General features: G+C 44.1%; 1 protein-coding gene across 2 annotated transcripts in view; it reads right to left on the bottom strand.

The window, feature by feature from the left end:
- Positions 1 to 17,325, bottom strand: part of FOXN3 (forkhead box N3) — a 212,171-nt gene that overhangs the window by 160,535 nt on the left and 34,311 nt on the right. Inside the window, exon 2 of one of the 2 annotated variants that reach the window (XM_039551732.1) lies at positions 13,382 to 13,532. The exons of the other annotated variant lie outside the window; for it this stretch is intronic. The gene's annotated coding sequence lies outside the window, so the exon portion shown is untranslated. The remainder of the gene's footprint in view (positions 1 to 13,381; positions 13,533 to 17,325) is intronic. 2 annotated transcript variants of the gene reach the window in all.

Below are 17,325 nucleotides of genomic sequence, written 5' to 3'. Positions count from 1 at the left end.
CTGTACCAGTACCCACTGCTCTGGCTGGAACACCACCCAAAGCACCACTAGCTGAGCCATTTTTAATAAGTGATCCTGGAAAACTACAACAAATCAATCATCTGGATCAGCTTTGGTCATTGAGGATGTTATGAAATGAGATAACATTACCATGCTAGACAGCTCTTAGCATTAAATTGTAGTCATGTGGGTCTTTTCATTTGCCTTTTAGCATTTCACTTAAATCTTTGGTGCAGAAATACCAGAAATATCTTTTAATGCCTGCCATTATTCCAGGTTTTACTTTTTATTGCATTTCAGTGTCATGCATCGTTGCACTGGAAGCTTCTGAAACTATAGACTGTGCCTGGCAGCATGCAGGACCTCCCAAACTGGGACATGGGATGGGTGATGGGTTTGACCAAGACATGGAACAAGCAAAACTAAACTGCAGGTGCACTGCTTGAGCACACATATGCTATATAACATTTTTAGATGTGGGATTTGGATTTTGAGACAATTTACCAAGAGAGAGGCTCATCTGTGCTGGAATATTACTGTGTTCATCTACAGACACAGCATCTCCTCTGCTCAAGAAAGCTGTTTAAGGTGGTTCCTGAAGCAGCAGGCACTAGAGAATATCCATGTGCTACCTCTTCCACAAGATAAAGACCCTCTATCCCAAACTGGCAACTTATGCACTCTCTCACTGACTCCCAGTTTGAACGCTTTGTTGTGAAATTCAGTACCAGTTCTATCACACAGACCCTTCACCGTTTATCTCACAGAGCTCAGTCAGCACCAGTGACCAGGTCTCAGGTGCTAATGGCTGTCATGTAAAGGTTGCTTTTAATGTAGAATCAGTCAAGAAAAAAGCAATTATTTTAAGGAATACTATTGTATTGATTTCGTTTGCATCAGTGGGATGTCTTAGCATAATGGATAAGGCGTTCATGACCAGCCTGCCACAGTATTCCCTGTGAAAACAAGATATAAATAATGAGGCAAGAAGGATTTGTGAAAGGGGCTTTTTCTGCTCTTTGTATTTGCTTGTTCTTCTTTTAAACTGTGTACCATATTCTGAATAGCTATGCAACTGAGAGTAATTCAATTTTCCCACCACAATCAACAAAATGTTCTTGCCTTGATCACTCCACTTCGTACATTACTTTGTGGCCACTTCAGTGTCAAATTCAGCCTTCCCTGCAATACCCAGATGCTTCTAACACAATTTACAGCCTACTTAGAGACTACCTTCTTGGAAATAATGTTAATCAGGATAATTTCTCCTCTTACTTTAAGGAGCTCTTGATTGGGTGCTTTCAATCAGCTGTTAGCCAGAGTTACCTCAGAATTTCTCAAGTTCTTATGGGGAAATGGGACAACGCCATTTAGCAGTCAGCATGTTTAATGGATCACGCTAATCTCAGGGAGGGCCTATGAAACTCTAATTTGTCAGGTTTCATTACATTCAATAATGACTCTAATTTTCCTGAAGTGTTCTGCTCACTAGTAAATTATGTACCATGGTTTTGCACCCCATTTTCTCTAACTCTGTATTTGGAAAAATTGAAGGCATCTCGTTCTCCACAGCCACTGCTCAGAAGGGGCCTGAAAAAGAGGGGTTAAGAGTTCACTGTCAGATGTATTTATCTCAGAAGCAGGTATAATTCTTTGCAAACAGCTAAGTGTCAGTGCAAAACCAAGCTGATTCAGGGTAATAAAAGCACTTCTGCAAAGCTTTTAGGTGACACTATATCCCTCACAAGCTTTCTCCACCCCTACGTCCATTTTATCATCCGATACCATCATTACCTTGACCAATCTGCACATTATTTCCTTTCTAAATGGATCGATTTTAAACCAGCCCATCTGCTAATGCTCGGCACAGGTTTGGGTGGTTCTCCTATTGTTTCAATTATTTCTTTGAGGAAAATTCAATCCTGTTAAGCAAACGGTGCTTTTATCTCAGCTGAGGATGCGAGAGCTGTGGTCGCCACTGACAGATCAAGAGCTTCTTACGAAACCCGACTTTCAGCTGTAGCACCCTCAAGTGACAGAGGTGTCCCAGTTTAGCTCATTACAAGTAATAGACAGTGTTAGCTATAACCCAGCACATTAAACAGTTGAGCTATTAAAATTAACCACATATTTATGGAGGGAGATGTGCCATCTCAGCAAATGATCTGGTGATCTCCCTGGTTTTGATCTGCTGCGGCAAAGGAACGGCCTCCCAAAGAGCCAAACAAAAGGTACATACAGCTTCACTCCAATTTCCAGGGGCTAATTCTGGTTTGGAGGGAAATGTAGCATTGATAGAGATTTGAAACTGAACCTGTCAGGTTTTCTCAGATGTCTTTGGAGATTTGGCTTGGCAGTCCATAAGTAATGCAGAGTGTGCAGATGAGAAAGCCCCAGGGAGAAGAGAGTGATCACAAAGGAATAAATAGAGCAAAATAGATGATCTTCCATTTGCTGCTTGTGGGGCAAGTCCACTGTACTTTCATACCTCTTCACTCCGGGATAACAGTACCTATGTGCTTTCTAAACAGAGACTGAAGTGGCTCTGTCCACAGCCATTCAAAATCCTCTTTACAAGGTACCATATACTGAATGGGGGCAAAGTAATTTGATTATAAATGTCTGCAGTCACATTTTAAACTGTACAATCATTTCCCAGGATAATTTTATGTAAAATTTTGTCAGCTATGCTAAGGAACAGTGTTTATCAAGATCTGCCTTTCACAGAGTCCAGCGTAGCATTGCTGGAAATAAACACCAGCTTGGTCAGAGATTCTAATTTGCAGGCTTCTTATGCCAGCACTTACATGATTTTCCCAGTCTTGCTCAGATATGCATGAAGAGCCCAAAAGAACAGCCTTACTGTAAGCATTAGACCAAAGAGTGTCACTTTCTGTTCATTATTGCCTTTAATACACCAGCCTGGTGCTGGAAAGACCATTGTGTTGTCACCAGTGAAGCCCTGAGCAGAAAATATAGCTTTCCTACACCTGGCACTTAGAACTTGTCCAGAATAAATGAGGAGGAACTTAACTGTAAAAAACGTCACCAGAACCCAGTCAGATGACAGAGCACCATTTTACTTGAATCCTTCTAATCCCCAAGAGAGTAGCTGCTGGGAACTAGGAAATTAGCCCTGTTCAAAGCAAGGGATTCAAATGTCTCTTAAACTTGTAAATGGCTGAAGCTGAATGCAGACTTTGTGTCTCTGCCCATCACCAGGTATCTAAAGATGCCCTGGCATGCCAAAGCAAATACAGTAAATAACCCCACTATTTCTACATGGCATTATCATTCCTGATTTGAAAAAAGCTTTTCAAGTGAAACATGCCTTGCAATACCTGAATGCAGAAACAGCTTTCTGTCCTGCAGTGTTTTGCTTAAAATGCTTCAAATGGCCCTTGGTTTCTGTGCCTGGGGCTGATATACACTCGCTTATACCAGCAGCTCCTAGGCTCAAGCCCTCATTGAGGAAAAAGCCAATTTGTTGTTCACTGCTTTAACATCAACACAGCAAGAATCAGAGCACTTCTGAAATATCCCCCATGATTGTGTTTGTGACTCGGGCACTTGGGAAATTCACGCCACTTTGAATGGTGATGTTTTACTGGGAGAACATCAGAAGCAGCAAGATGTCTTATATTGACATATTGGTTCCACTTTGTTAGACATACGGGATCAAAGTCATCCCTGGCGGAACTCCATAACCTTCAACAGATGGGATAAATTTGGCCCCATATGCCCGTAGCAGCTGGGGACTACAATTGTTTTCCTATTTTCAGCCATATTTTGAGGATATGGAGCCTGATTTTCTCCTTGCAAAGCAACTTGAGATTTTGGCATATGTGCAATGCGAGGCAAACAATTTGTATTATCATACATGGCCCTGGTATAATTGTTAGGGTCATCTGCAGCACATACCTAAATTTTAAATTAAACACGTGCTATAAATAGCCTAGGAAGAATCAAGCTAGAGATTATTTTATCAGACGCTCAGCAATCTGTTCGACTGGCTGTCCTGCTCACTAGACATGGCATCAGAGTCCCTTTTGAATGCAAAATTTTGTTGTCTTCATGTAGCTTCTCCTATCATCCATTGTATTCATATAGACAGAAGCAGTTCGTAAATACCATTTCACATTCCAAACAATTTGCTATAGGCAACTACATCATTGCTTTGTTCAAATAAATTTACATAAATCATTATTAGAATGTTTTATCTTAGCAACTTTATTTTGCTCCCAGAGCACAAATTAAATGCGTGCATAAACCAGAATATTTTAGAGGGAGTTATTCCTGAATTGTTTATGAGACAGTAGACATTTCCACCTAATTTTTCATTCATAACGTAATTTCTTTAGTTTTCTCTGCATAGTTAAAAACGGCACATCTAATTTTCTGGGTTCTCCCTGGAAGTGCGCAATAGAATAGATGGCTGTGCCGCAATCTGTTCATCCATCAGCCAGTGCTTCCTTTGACTCACTCTGCATTCTGCTCAAAACACTTTGTGGGAAAGGCCAGGAACAACAGTAAGTCCCACTTGCTGCTTGACATGATCATATTAGGAGTAAACTGTTGTTGTTAACCAAAATTTGCAAATAAAGTCACTGGAAAATAGATCTATTTCTAGTAAATATTTCTGTGTTTGGATTAATTGAACAGAGCTCTCAGAGTCCTCGCTAGCTGAGATTTACAGTTCGGCATCCACCCATGCATCTTGTAACCAAAGGCGCTGTTCTTGTTAGCCTTACTCAATTACAAACACACACATCCTAATTGTGCTTGACTCATGGACCGCAAGGAGTGACTAGAGAAGAAAACCAGAGGTCACAGTCACCCAGTAACTGTCCCTCAAGCCCAGCACTTCACCTTGCCCAGCCTGAAGGTGCAGCAGACTGGTCCTATGGCTGTCTGTGCCCTGTGCCAGGCTCATGCCCACTCGCCAGTGCCACAGGTGGGAGCTGAAAAACAACCAGCACCCAGCAGCTCTACAAACATCCTGTCCTGCTCATCTCCACCCTGTGCCCCAGAGCCAGCCTGCATGAGCACTGGTTTTTTGAGACCTGGAAGGCCCATGCGGGTCAACCTGGAGACACCAGGTCTCCACACCAGGCTGCAAACTCCCTGTTAAAAGACCAGCTGCAGCTTTTCCAGCAATGCTGCCACCACTCCCGCAGCTCCCTGGTGTGCCGCAGGATCTGGCACCTCTGCACCACAGCTGTTACGTGCCACAGACTTGATGAGAACTTCTGCATGACCCCTTCTTCCTCCAGAAAGGCAGCACACCACGTGTCTGCTGTCACATTTACTCCATTTGCATGTCCTGTTGTAGGCAGTGCTGGTATGTCTCAGCTGCCAGCCCATCAGCTGTGCATCAGTTTAAACAGACATGAGAAATGCAGCAAAAGCAGAAACACAGCTGAGAAGTCTGTATTAGCATTCAATGCAAATGCTACCTGCCCCCATGATGTTTCATCTCACTCTTGATCTCAGAGATAAGCTGGAGTTGTGCAATCTGGAACTACATCTGGGTCAAGCCAGGGGTGTGGGAGAGGTTTAAGCCAGAGAATGTTCTCTTCCAGGGCCTCACAACTTTGTGCTAGCATAGATAACTCTGCTATTTGGGATAAAGGGTGGAGGGTGACTGCAGATAGTGGAAAAACCTCTTGCAGGTCCTTGCCTTTCTCCTTTCTGAGCACTCCTGTCCTCAGAAACCAGCAGAATTTCATGCAGAGCAGAAGAACTAAATCAAATCTCTTTGCTTTTACTTAATCTAAATATACAGCATATCCTTATGGGTCTGGCCAGATCTGTTCTCAAACTAGCCTATCACAGAAAATTGCATCAAATATAGAGGCTTTCCATCCCACAGCCATGGTAATACCATGTGAATAGCAAGTAACTGAGTACTGGGAACCCAGTGAAGCTTCAGTAATACAGCCATGGAAGACGGCAATAATTTATCATCTCTGCTGTAGTCTAATCCCAGATGCACCATTTGCTAATTTATTTCCATACGTACCTGGCAGACAGATTAATCAGCCATCTCTCTCTGAAACCTAGATTGCACTTTATCCCTTTAGTAAGCAAGAGAAAGCAAATGTACACAGCAAAATAAGAGTCCCTTACAAAGGAGCTTTGTCAACCTTTACAGCTTGTGGTTTCCTTTTTCAGCTTAACAATAGCTTTTCAAAAATCTAACACCCAAATCTACTTCCACATCAGTGCATTTCTCCATCTACTGAAGGCTCTTTGCTAACGCTGGTGAAAATGAAGGCAGAGATAGAGAAGGCACATCCCTTAGATTTCTAGACTCAGCTGCAGAGAGCAATGCGGTCTAAGGAGAGGGCAGCAGCCCTGCACCAGCACCAGGGCCATCCCCACAGCCAGCAGTGACTCCTCTGAGCCAAGGAGGCTGTTTCTCTGACACAGTTTGCAGAGCAGCAAAATCAGGATAATAATATTTTACAAAACATTTTGAGCTCTACTGAACTAATTACTATTATCAGCAGTAATGTGCTTCTGATACACTTAGCCCTTCTTCTGGAAAACTCTGCAAAGGGGCCGCACTTGCTGGAGCTGAGCAGCTGTTAGCACTTCAGCGATGTTATTGGTAATAAATACAGTGTCAATTCTACGCCTGGTGCCCTTTAAGGATCTGTTTGCAATCCACTCTTTATTTTGATTATAAGACATTATCTGCATTAAACATAATTAGTCATATTATATCATTTGCCAATCTAAGCACAGTCACTTGACAAGGCAGGATGGAGCTGAATGGAAGCGCAGCACAGCCTGAAGCCCAAGGAGATGAAGGGAGTGGGAACTGGCACAGACCCAGGGAGGACACAGACTCAGGCATCCCCTGGCCACAGGCTTTTTGTGAGAAGGCTGTCACTTACACAGCCATGCTGTGACTCTTCCTTGTGTCAGAGACTGAACGGGAACACGCAAAATGTCATTATCAAACCATGGAAGAGTAATAAAATGATTGCTGAAAATGAAATTATTTATAAGCTTCAGTACCCTCGTAACAGTTAGAATAATCAAAATACATAAATATTTGGATATGCTACTGACAGATGGCGTATACTGGAATAATCATACAGAATATGTCAGCTTTCAGAATCAGCTTATTCCAGAGTTGGCATGTTTCAGGGCTTTCTGCTACTAAAATAAGCACCTGGTATTTGATCCTCCAAAAATGTATTTTCACAAACACATGGGTGTCTTTTGATAGAAAAGCTATTGAGCCTGTCACCATCCACACACAGTACCCAAGTAACAGTATGCTGCCACCAGCTTCCTCTGCTTTGCCCGCCTGTCAGTTGCAAAGGCAGTGGAGGCCTGTCTCATTAGAGCTGGGGTTGTCAGGACAGAGTGACAGTGCCTTGCCAAAGTGTATCTCTGCTCTGGGTTTGATCCACACGCCTGCGAGACAAACTGTTTCATTTGCAACCCCAGGAAGAACAATCTGGCTTCTTTTGCCTATGCTCCTGTGTCAGCAAGTTTGAAAAAATCAGGGCTTTTGGAGGGCTCTGGCTGGAAATTAATGTTCATTAATAATGATTAAAACAATTACTGTGGACAAATATGTCTATTTGTGTTGGGCATCAATGAAGCAGTAGCCTGTGCCCTGGGCTAAGAAACCCACATGGAGGTAACAGCCCCAGGTGAAGGGAAAGAGAAGAGCAAAGGCCATGTCCCTGTGCTGCTGCTCCTGCCCCACACCCAGGACTGTGTGGAACAGGCTGGCACACACATGGGAATGGGGACGGTGTGCCTGCACCTCCACAGGGTTAATAACAAATGGCAGCCTCCTGCCTCCCTGGAGGAGACCCTTCCTCAGGTGGGTGTCTGAGCTATCACTGGCCCAGGACTTCTGCAGCCGTATCCTCACCTTAGCGACCCTGATACACTTTGGCCATGGCCCTCCCAGGTAGGAATTCCTCTCCATGAGTAATAGTACCTCCAGAAAGCACCACATAACAGGCTGCTTTAGCAGATAGTAAACAGACAAATTTTAAAGATTAATAGGCATTCATTTATTATGTTACACTCTCTTCAATTTTCCCAGACAATCAAATTGGTAAATTAAAGCCATAATTTTCCACCAATTAATACCAGATGTGACACATTTTGACATTAGAAGAGTAAATGTAAGAGAACTGTCAAATACTTCATATTCCTAATGTAATACTGTCTGAATAGAAAACCTAAAATCCTCATGCCTCAGACTTATTCTGAAACACAGACACAAAGGATGCTGATGTTTCCAACTACTGCACCTTCACAGGCTGCACACTGCCCCCTCGACAGCCACTAACACCTTTCCCAAATGCATGTTGACTAAAAAGCCCAATCCCAAAGCAGTATTTATACCTGTAATCCAGCACAGGACATACTGTCACAACATCAGAGGAGATGCCAATAAAAAGCAAGAGAAAATGCCAAAGACAAATGGAGATTATCACATGTTTTCAATGCAGTACAGGACGGGTTAGTGAGCAAAGCTTTCAGAAAAGAAAATGAAATACAAAAATCTTGTTTTAGTGCTTCTCTTTTTCAACAGTTTGTGCACTAGGACACTCCTGCATCAGTTCCAGGTCAGTCTGCAGAACGCCACAGGCCCAGATCAGCTGTATTGTAACAGTCTGTGTTAATACAGCTGATCAGAGCAACCAGGTCAAAGAGACCTGCTTGGCACACATGGACTGGGGCACACACCTGCTCTCCATGGCCCTCTTGCTTCTCCCAGGCAGGCTGGACCCTACTCCTCAGGATCCAGAAGTGCTGCCAGCACTGTTCTGGTATCCAGAGAGGACAGACATGAAGCTCCAGGAGCAATTAAAGCTCATCTCCTTTAAACTCTGATCAGCTACAGTTTTGGGGAGGCAGGAACATACCATAGAATACCTCTCCTTTACTTCAATTGTCTCCATACTCCCTTTTTCCATATAGTCCCAGGCAGCAAAGATTTTTGACAGGCTGAAGGTGACTTTGCAAAGAAGGAAATAACCCTTTCACACACCACATGCCCCTGCCAGGCCCTCAGGCAAATCTACCTATGAATTTTCCCCATTCACACTGTGAAGATGAACTGGGATCACACAGTCTGTCATCAGTGTCACAGAGCCCTCACTCTGTCAGTTGTCCGCCACAACCTCCAGTTCTCTCTTCCCAAAAGCAGCAGGCAACAATTTCTGCAGACTTCAGGTTTCACCAAACCTTACAATAAAAAGGACTGAAAAGAAGAGGATGCCTGGAAACGAGAGGTCTTTTCCATCAGTGGTTGCTTTGTAACCTGAGGCAGCAGGCAAAGATCCACCATAATTACATCCCGTTGGCAAAGCCACTGAAGTAAAATGCAGCCAGGTGAAAATCACTCTCCCTCTTGTACCTCACCATGCTCACAAGGAACGGGCTTCCCACGCACAACCATATGTCATGTTTTACCAGCACAGCCAGGTAGCTGACAGGTTTCCTAGTGGCCAGACATAACCGGCCAAATCTGGTGCTCAATTCAGAAGTTTTTTTTTCTTGATTAGAAGACATGGGCTTTGATGCATTTTGACCCAGATTACCTGGCTTCATCAGGCTCCAGAAAAAAGCTGGACTGGAAAGGGGCTCAGTTAAAATTGCAGCGACATTACCAGAAATCTACAGAAGAGTCCCAGCGGGGTTTTGGATCCAAAGCAGACAGTGCAAAGCTACAATCAGCTGGCACAGAGGAAGACCATCCTGCCTGGCCCTACAACATTCATGATGGGATGAAATACAACCCAAGGCTCCAGAGTGATTACACAGCCTGCCCCAGCCTCTGTAGACACTTTCCTGGAAAGATATAAGAATAGGGCTTGAAGCAGAATTGGACCCCAGGCAGGAATATCCTCCTTCCAATCTTTTCCCATAAATAGGCAGTGGGGGGCAGAGGGGAATGGACTTTAAATGGTTTTGCAAGAGGAACCCAGATGAAAGCAAATCAGCTACAACTGAGAAAATCCAATCTACTTAACTGTCCTGCACAGAACTAATTTTGCCTGGTGCAGCTGTGACCTTCACGAACATCAGGTCAGCAGCAGCCTTACTATCTCCAAATGAAGGTAGAAGATAGTTGTCCCTGAGCAGGCCTCCACAATGTCAGAGAGAAAAGAGCTCTTTTATAAAGCACAGTCTCTGGATCAAGAGGCATGTTACAGAAAGATTACACTGCAAATCTAATCCCCTATCCCTAATGCTCAACAATCTGATACATGAACCTGCCTTTCATCAAAGAGCTGGCGATTGCGGTATTGGGCAATCTGAGCAATGGGTAGGGAATGGGGTTGCCAGCTGTGTCAGCCAGCTCAGGCACAGGTGGATGGCCACACCAGCTCTTCCTGGTTAGGAGTCCTTACATACATGTTCATCCAGGTACACAATGCAGCACACCTGGTCAATAAGTTTTATTAAAAGGGTCTTAATATTTTTGATAATGCTGGTACAAACCATCTCCTGATCATCTTGTCTCCAGTTATTTGCAGAATGCCCATTGAATCTGACCGCTTTCAGTCTCTAACGTTCAAACTGACTTTTGACAACCTCATTTACTCCTCCCAGATAGGGGGACACAGCACAGGCCAGCTACAGAAAGAGTCAAATCTATTAACCTTTTCTACCCAAAAAGCAGGCCCACACAAAAGGTGGCTGCGCAGGTCCCACCTGCACAAGGCAGAGGTTCTGGTCAAGGGAGCCAGGTGACTTGTACCAGACTATGTTGGCCAGTCAGTGCTGCCCAGCTGAGGATGTGTTATTAACACATGCTACTGGTGTCACCCCTCACCTTCCAATAGGCACCATGCAGGGCTAGGTGGTGAGGCTATAAGGTGTGCACTTCTAAGCTCAACAGCCAGAAGAAAAAGGATCTTCCTTTCATAATCTTAAATCAGGCATAAGCTCAAAACAAGACAATATAGAAACATTGCTTTGAAATAAGAATCAGGCACATAAGCTACAAGAAGTTGCTTTAAAGTACTCAGAGCCTATGGCCTAAGAAAATGTTTAGTGGCCACTCCCTGTAGGAGTGATCTCAGGGTGCACAGAAACTACCTGTGTCACAGACCAATGGTTTTTAACCAGTGAAAATATTGTTATATACCGTGAACCCCATTTAAGTATCTGCAAATAGTAATGGGAGAAGTAAACCTCTTGTCAGGAGGTATAAGTTTGCTATAAGAGGAACCCACATCACCAGTAAAAATTTTTAAGTGGTCCACAGTGGTAAGAGGTGTAAAACCACTGCTGGAGATGCCTCTGTAATTGGCTATGGGGCAGAGATCGACACATATCTCTGCAGCTGAAAAATTCATTGGGATGTTGACAAAATAATTTGGCCAAAGGGAGAAACATGCTAAAAAAGTTTAATCTTATTTTATTCATTCAGTTCCTGTCACTTTAATAGAAATAAAAAGCAGAGTTGATCACACGCTCCATGCCTGCACAGTACACGTAAGCACAGCGCTCACCACCAGCAGCGCTAGGATAGCCGTGACCTTTCTTGTTATCACAACTCGTTCTTATCACACCATTTGTTACCATACGCTCTTTTTGCAGGAGCCTGCACTCCTCCTCTCTGAACATGAATCCCAGACTGTCATCCTGAGAGAGCTGGGCACCTCCAAATCATGGATCTCCTGGCTTTGCCGAGAGATGTGTGCTAATGGATGGATGGAGGTAAAAGCCAAACTGATTAAAACTAGCACTAATTCACCAATGGAACAAACTACTACAGGAAGCAGTGATCAACACCTTGTCACCTCCGGCATGTCAGGATACAAATGCAGACAGCATTTAATAAAAGACCAGTTACTGAGTGTACTTCTCATTTCTATTATATAGGGTGTGATGCTCCCAGCATAATGAGAGCTTCTCCACTTCAGATCTGGGACTCCATGACTCCTTGTCCACATACACACCAGACTGACTGCAGTGCTCACTTTATGATATACAAGAGATGTGAACCATTTTTGGACTTTTTCCAGATCAGCAAACTTTTTTTTTCTTCTAGCAATCTCCAGTCTGGAATTCCTCTTCTTCTGTTGGAGGAGTTCTTGGTGACTCACATGTGGATTGGGAGCTTTCTCAGCCCACAGCTGAAGGCAAGGGTGTTAAATATTTAATAAAGAGACAGCTTTTCTCCCAAATGTTTTGGATAGCTGCTAAGAGAAACCAAAATACAAAAGGGTTTTAGCTGCTGGAATAAAATATCTTTTTCTCTTTCCAACAACCCAGCTGCCCTCACCTGGGATCTCTCCCTGGTGCTCACAGCTGTCCCCAGCTCCAACTCCTGGCCCATGCTTGCACTCAGGAGGGAAGCACACTTCAGACAGCCTCCGGCAGCCTGGCTTGGCTTCAGTCACTCCAGCTAGGAGGAGGAGGAATAGTAAAAGTAGTAGAAGTTTTAGCTGCAGTCTAAAAGCTGCTCTGGCCTCAGAAGTGTGGTGCTCCTGGCTGGGCCCAGCTGGTGCTAACAGCTGTTAAGCAGCAGAGATGGTAACAGTGGCGGGGTGTTCAGGGAGTTTTACCCTCTAACTGTTGCCACATAGCAAGGCACGGGAGACATGCACCCTCACATGGCCTGACTGGTTTTTAGTAACAGGAAATCAGTGAACATTCAAGAATTTCTACTTTTTAATGTCCAATTAAATAACAGTATTAAGGAAGTAACTGGACCTTCTTAGGTCCATGCTTTCCAACACCTAATTATCTGCTAACTTTATTCTGTATGACTACTATGTGACTATGTTCTTTATTTCCATAATTTCTACCTAGTTAAAATACTGCAAGCTGGAATGCAAAAAAAAAAAAAGTGAAAGGAAGGATCACATTCTTGGACAGTGAATTATAAACTCTGTTTGGTATCTGCCTACAGACACAGCAGGATGAAATCCCTATTTAAGCATCAAACAGGATTTATTTAGGCATTCTGTTATCTCTGTTGAAGTATCAAAACAGCACATACCATTGTGCTGCTAAACCCTATCAGAGTTCCTGCCATATACGGGTGACAAGAGGTATAGACATTGGGTCAGGATTTGGCCACTGCTAAGCTAAAAGAGAGAAATGCGCTTTCTCTGTGGCTGTCCTCTAGTTTCATCCTCTGCTTTCAGCTGAGGGTACCCACAATCATCCTCAGTGTTACATGTAGCCACTGATGATCTCCAGGACCCTGGACTTTCTATAAAAGTCCTGAAGGTGGTTTGCACCAAGCCATCCATAGCACCGACTTCTACCTCACCGGTTCATTTGCTGGGTATGTGAAAACTGATGAACTTCAACTTGTGCAGCCATGAGAGCAAGGACCTGTCGGTAGGGAACCCTGGGCTTCCAGCTGGACTGTCACCTGAAACGTGCTGTTATAAAGGTCACCTCCGGCATTTATCATCCACAGGGTGACAGGCAGGACTCGTCTGCTTTGGTGAACCTTCTTCCAAGCCAGTGGCACTGCACGGATGCAATCAGCGTGTCCTGCATTGTTCCAAAGTTGTCAACATCTGTCAGGAATAGTAAATTTTACTTTATCTTGTTTAGGTGGAATGGTTTTTCCATTAAAAGTTACGTAAATAATGCTAATAATAATAAAGAAAATTAGTTTAAACAGCATGGCAACAACTAGCCACAGTTCTTACAGGGACTGGACAAGCACCACAGCACCACACAGCTACCAGCTGCAGCCCCAGGCCTGCCATCCATGGAAGGAGGGTGGAGAAGGCATCTGCATGGCTGTACCAGGTAAATTGCAGGACAGGACCCGTAAACACAATAACTGTTCCTACTGGAACTCACGTTTTAAGACTGAAACATCATGCCAACTTAAGCCAAAAAAAAAAAAGCCAAACTATGAAGAAACCAACTTGAAAGCTTGTTACTGATACAAACCAAACAGAGGAATAATGACTAACTCAGAAACATCAAGTAGAAGTCAATGTCTGCCTTTCACTGTACCTCACATAAATACACAGTCCTTTCTACCCACTTTGATGGCCGCTTCAAAAGAATCAAGCTCTCTGAGATATTTCACAAGACTAAAATCACAAATTCTGATTTTGCTTATGCCTTGCTTCTGCTGCCTAGAGTCTGCCCATCTTGTTTCAGTACAACATGTAACTGCAAGCAGAATGGGACCAGCCTTTCTTGCCCCATGGTGAGCCCTAGCCCTGAGTGGGTCAGCAGAGATGGTCAGCAGCTCCTAAAAAGAGGTGGGCTCTTGCCCATCAGTAACCAGCAGACAGTAGCTAAATATCTGCAGTTATAACCATGGGAACAGTTAACAGACCACATACACGTGCAATTCCTTGTATTTGAGGATCTGTATGTACGAATGGTTCACCTTTCTATAGCCTCTCCAAAGACTAAAATAACAGAATTTTCCCTCCCTGACCCCCCTGCCAAATCTCTAATTTTTGCCCGCTTGACTCAGAGAAGGAGACTTTGCTTGCAATATCTTCAAATATTAATAGTGAACTGCCAAGGCACATTCTTACTGTGATGCGCTTGTATAGCTCTGAGTAATTCCCACTGGCATTAATGAGAATGGCTTATATAAATCTCTTTGCCTCATCCCATAATCACGATCATGGCTTTAAAGAGGGCGATACACAATTTCTGTGTCTCCCCACTACAGGACAGGACAGTTCCCATATTCAAGTTCTCTGCACATCCCAGGACAGCCAAGCTACACCAGTCAAACATCACATTAGGGCATCACCCCACACCTATACCTCTCATGGAGCTAAATTGCAATCACTTTCCTAAGGAAAGTATTTTCTTTGCCTGGATGTAGCACATTGTTTGAGCCATTCTGAGCAGGTGGTTCTGCTTCAGAAATTTAAATTCCTGCTGGAAGGAAGAGCACAAAAATGCTTATTTTTGTTTACTGCAACATCTCATTATAGCAGTTACCATTATTATAATTTCATGGCCCCTTTGCCCTGCCAGGAGAGCTTAGAGGGTTTCTTTGGTGAAGGAAAACCTTCCATCTCACAGGGACTACCTTAACTCGAAGTGTTCATCTGAGGGCAATTCAAAGAGGTGAGACAGCGTTTGGTAGCAGCAGGTGAGTTCCCAGATCTCAGGGCTTGTGGGAGCAGCTGCCTCCTTCCCCACGCAGAGAACTTCCTCAAGCCATCCTGGGAAGCCTCTTTGAGGGCAAGTTTTCCCCAGTACCACTGGGATGCTGCAGCTCTGCACTGCCAAGCAGAGATGCCTGTCTAATTCTGAAACAACTCTATTCTTGCACTGCAACAATGCCAGCTCATCCAAGTCCAATTAAACCCCCCAAGAATGATTCACAGCAAACTGAACCATATTTACTTTCAGTTCATTATCACACTCACAACTGGTAATTTTGGAAATTTTATTTTCTGAGTTCAGCAGCAGGCTACAGGCTGCACACCTCTTGCTACTGTACATGCCTGAGAGAGATGTCTTTCTCTTTTCTTCGTCCCCCTCCCTGTTCCACCCCCTTAGAGGGGAATTAAGGCAGCAGAGAACTTTAAAAGCTCTGATGGTATCCACACCACAAAATCCTAAGTAACACACAAATCAGAGGAAAAGGCATCCTTAACCTGCTGGACCAGTCCCAGGATAAATGTTTGCTCTAGGCAAGGACAAGACAAGTAGGTTCTTTAGTATTTTTTGTTTAATATCCTTTTAACATGAGCCTGGACTGGTGCACAAATGAGCACAACTGCTCAAATGAGTCATACTTCTTTTTTAGGGCCTTGTTCTGGCAAAACTCCCACTGAGCTCAGCAGGGGTTTGGCAGAGTGGGAAATGAGGAGCAGCCCAGGACCCAGATCTGTGGGATGGGTACATGAACACAGGGCAGCATTTGATTAAATACATCCAAGTTTTAAAACCTGCGAATATTTGTAATCTTCACAAATGGAAAAACAATACAATTCAAACCAAAATGCTCAGAGACAACACAAAACCGGTGCTGAGATGCCAGATTGCATCGTTATCAGTTCTTAAAGCTCATGGTACCTTAAGTGCATTTAAAGGATCATAACTATTACAGCCCAATTACCACTGGAACCCCAGAGCAGGTGCACTCATCTAAACCAAAGCCTCAGAGAAAGCAATTCAAACTGAAATTGCTACAGGATTTTCAAAGTGTGAAAGGGACTTGTTGAGAGTAATTAAAGGCTCCAGGATGCAAAATAAAAAGGACATATCCTATCCAGACACACATGAAAGAAAGCACCACCTCCAGATACTCATTGCAGGAGGCGAGCTCCCCAGCAGCCGAGTGGGCACCCACAGAGGGCCAGGGCAGCCAGGCCAGTGGGGGAAGCAGGGGAATCTGTCTGCATGAACCCTGCCTGATACCATGCAGTTATCACGGATGCAATTAATGTGACAATTACTGGCTAATGTGCATGCTATCTCCAGGTAAACATGGTCTCCACCACAGGCTGGCATGGCCAAGGGAAGACCTCAGCAGGCAAAGGAGGGTGGTGGCTGGTAGGGAGATCATAGCCACAAATTTAGGGTAAGACACTTTGGTGTTATCAGCTGAAAGCACCAGGAGGTTTTGGGGAATGCAGAAACCAGCAGCAGAACAAAACAAACAGCAGTGCTGAGTCACACGCTAAACTGGAGTAAAAAAGAACCCAAACAACACACCCCCCCCCAAGCATAGACAGAAAATAGAATATAACAAAGAAAGGCAATAGAAAGAAACAGGCTTCCCAAGATGTGCTGCAGGTTCAGGTAGGATCCAAACAACCCTGAGCCCACCCTGGGAGATGCTCCCCATGGCAGATAAAGACGAGAAATGGAGGATTGCTAATTGGGTTATGATACTTCTAATCTTTCTTCTGTTAAAGAAGTACTGCTGTAGGATGGTCTCAGGCTCTGGCTATGTCTGAAGGGAAAAAAAGCCATGCAAGTCGTAAGACTAGCAGTTCCAAGGTTATTCCAAGGAGACTGTGCTTGAATTCCAGGGTACAGCCCGCAGGGAAGGGCTCCAAGGAGCAGAGGAGCAGCAAGGCGGTATCCACTGGGGCATTGCACACCAAACGTTCTCTGCTTTTTGGTCACAGGAACTACGGCCTTGGTCCCCTCCCCTGCCCCAGGAGCCACAGCCAGGAAAGCAAGCCAAGGAAACCACAGGCAAAACCAGAATTTCACATATTTCCCCCCTTTTCAAGAGCCTGTCACATGCTATCTTGGGATTTTCACAGTCCACGGTGATGCATGGGCACTCCAGCTTAATCCCAAAAGTTGAAAAGAAACTTAAACATTGGAATAAATAAATAGCAATGCTACCCTGCAAAGAGT

Source organism: Corvus cornix, chromosome 5 (assembly GCF_000738735.6).
Source record: "Corvus cornix cornix isolate S_Up_H32 chromosome 5, ASM73873v5, whole genome shotgun sequence".
In the NCBI taxonomy this organism is placed as follows: Eukaryota; Metazoa; Chordata; class Aves; order Passeriformes; family Corvidae; genus Corvus; species Corvus cornix.
This window is presented reverse-complemented; position numbering and strand designations above follow the sequence as displayed.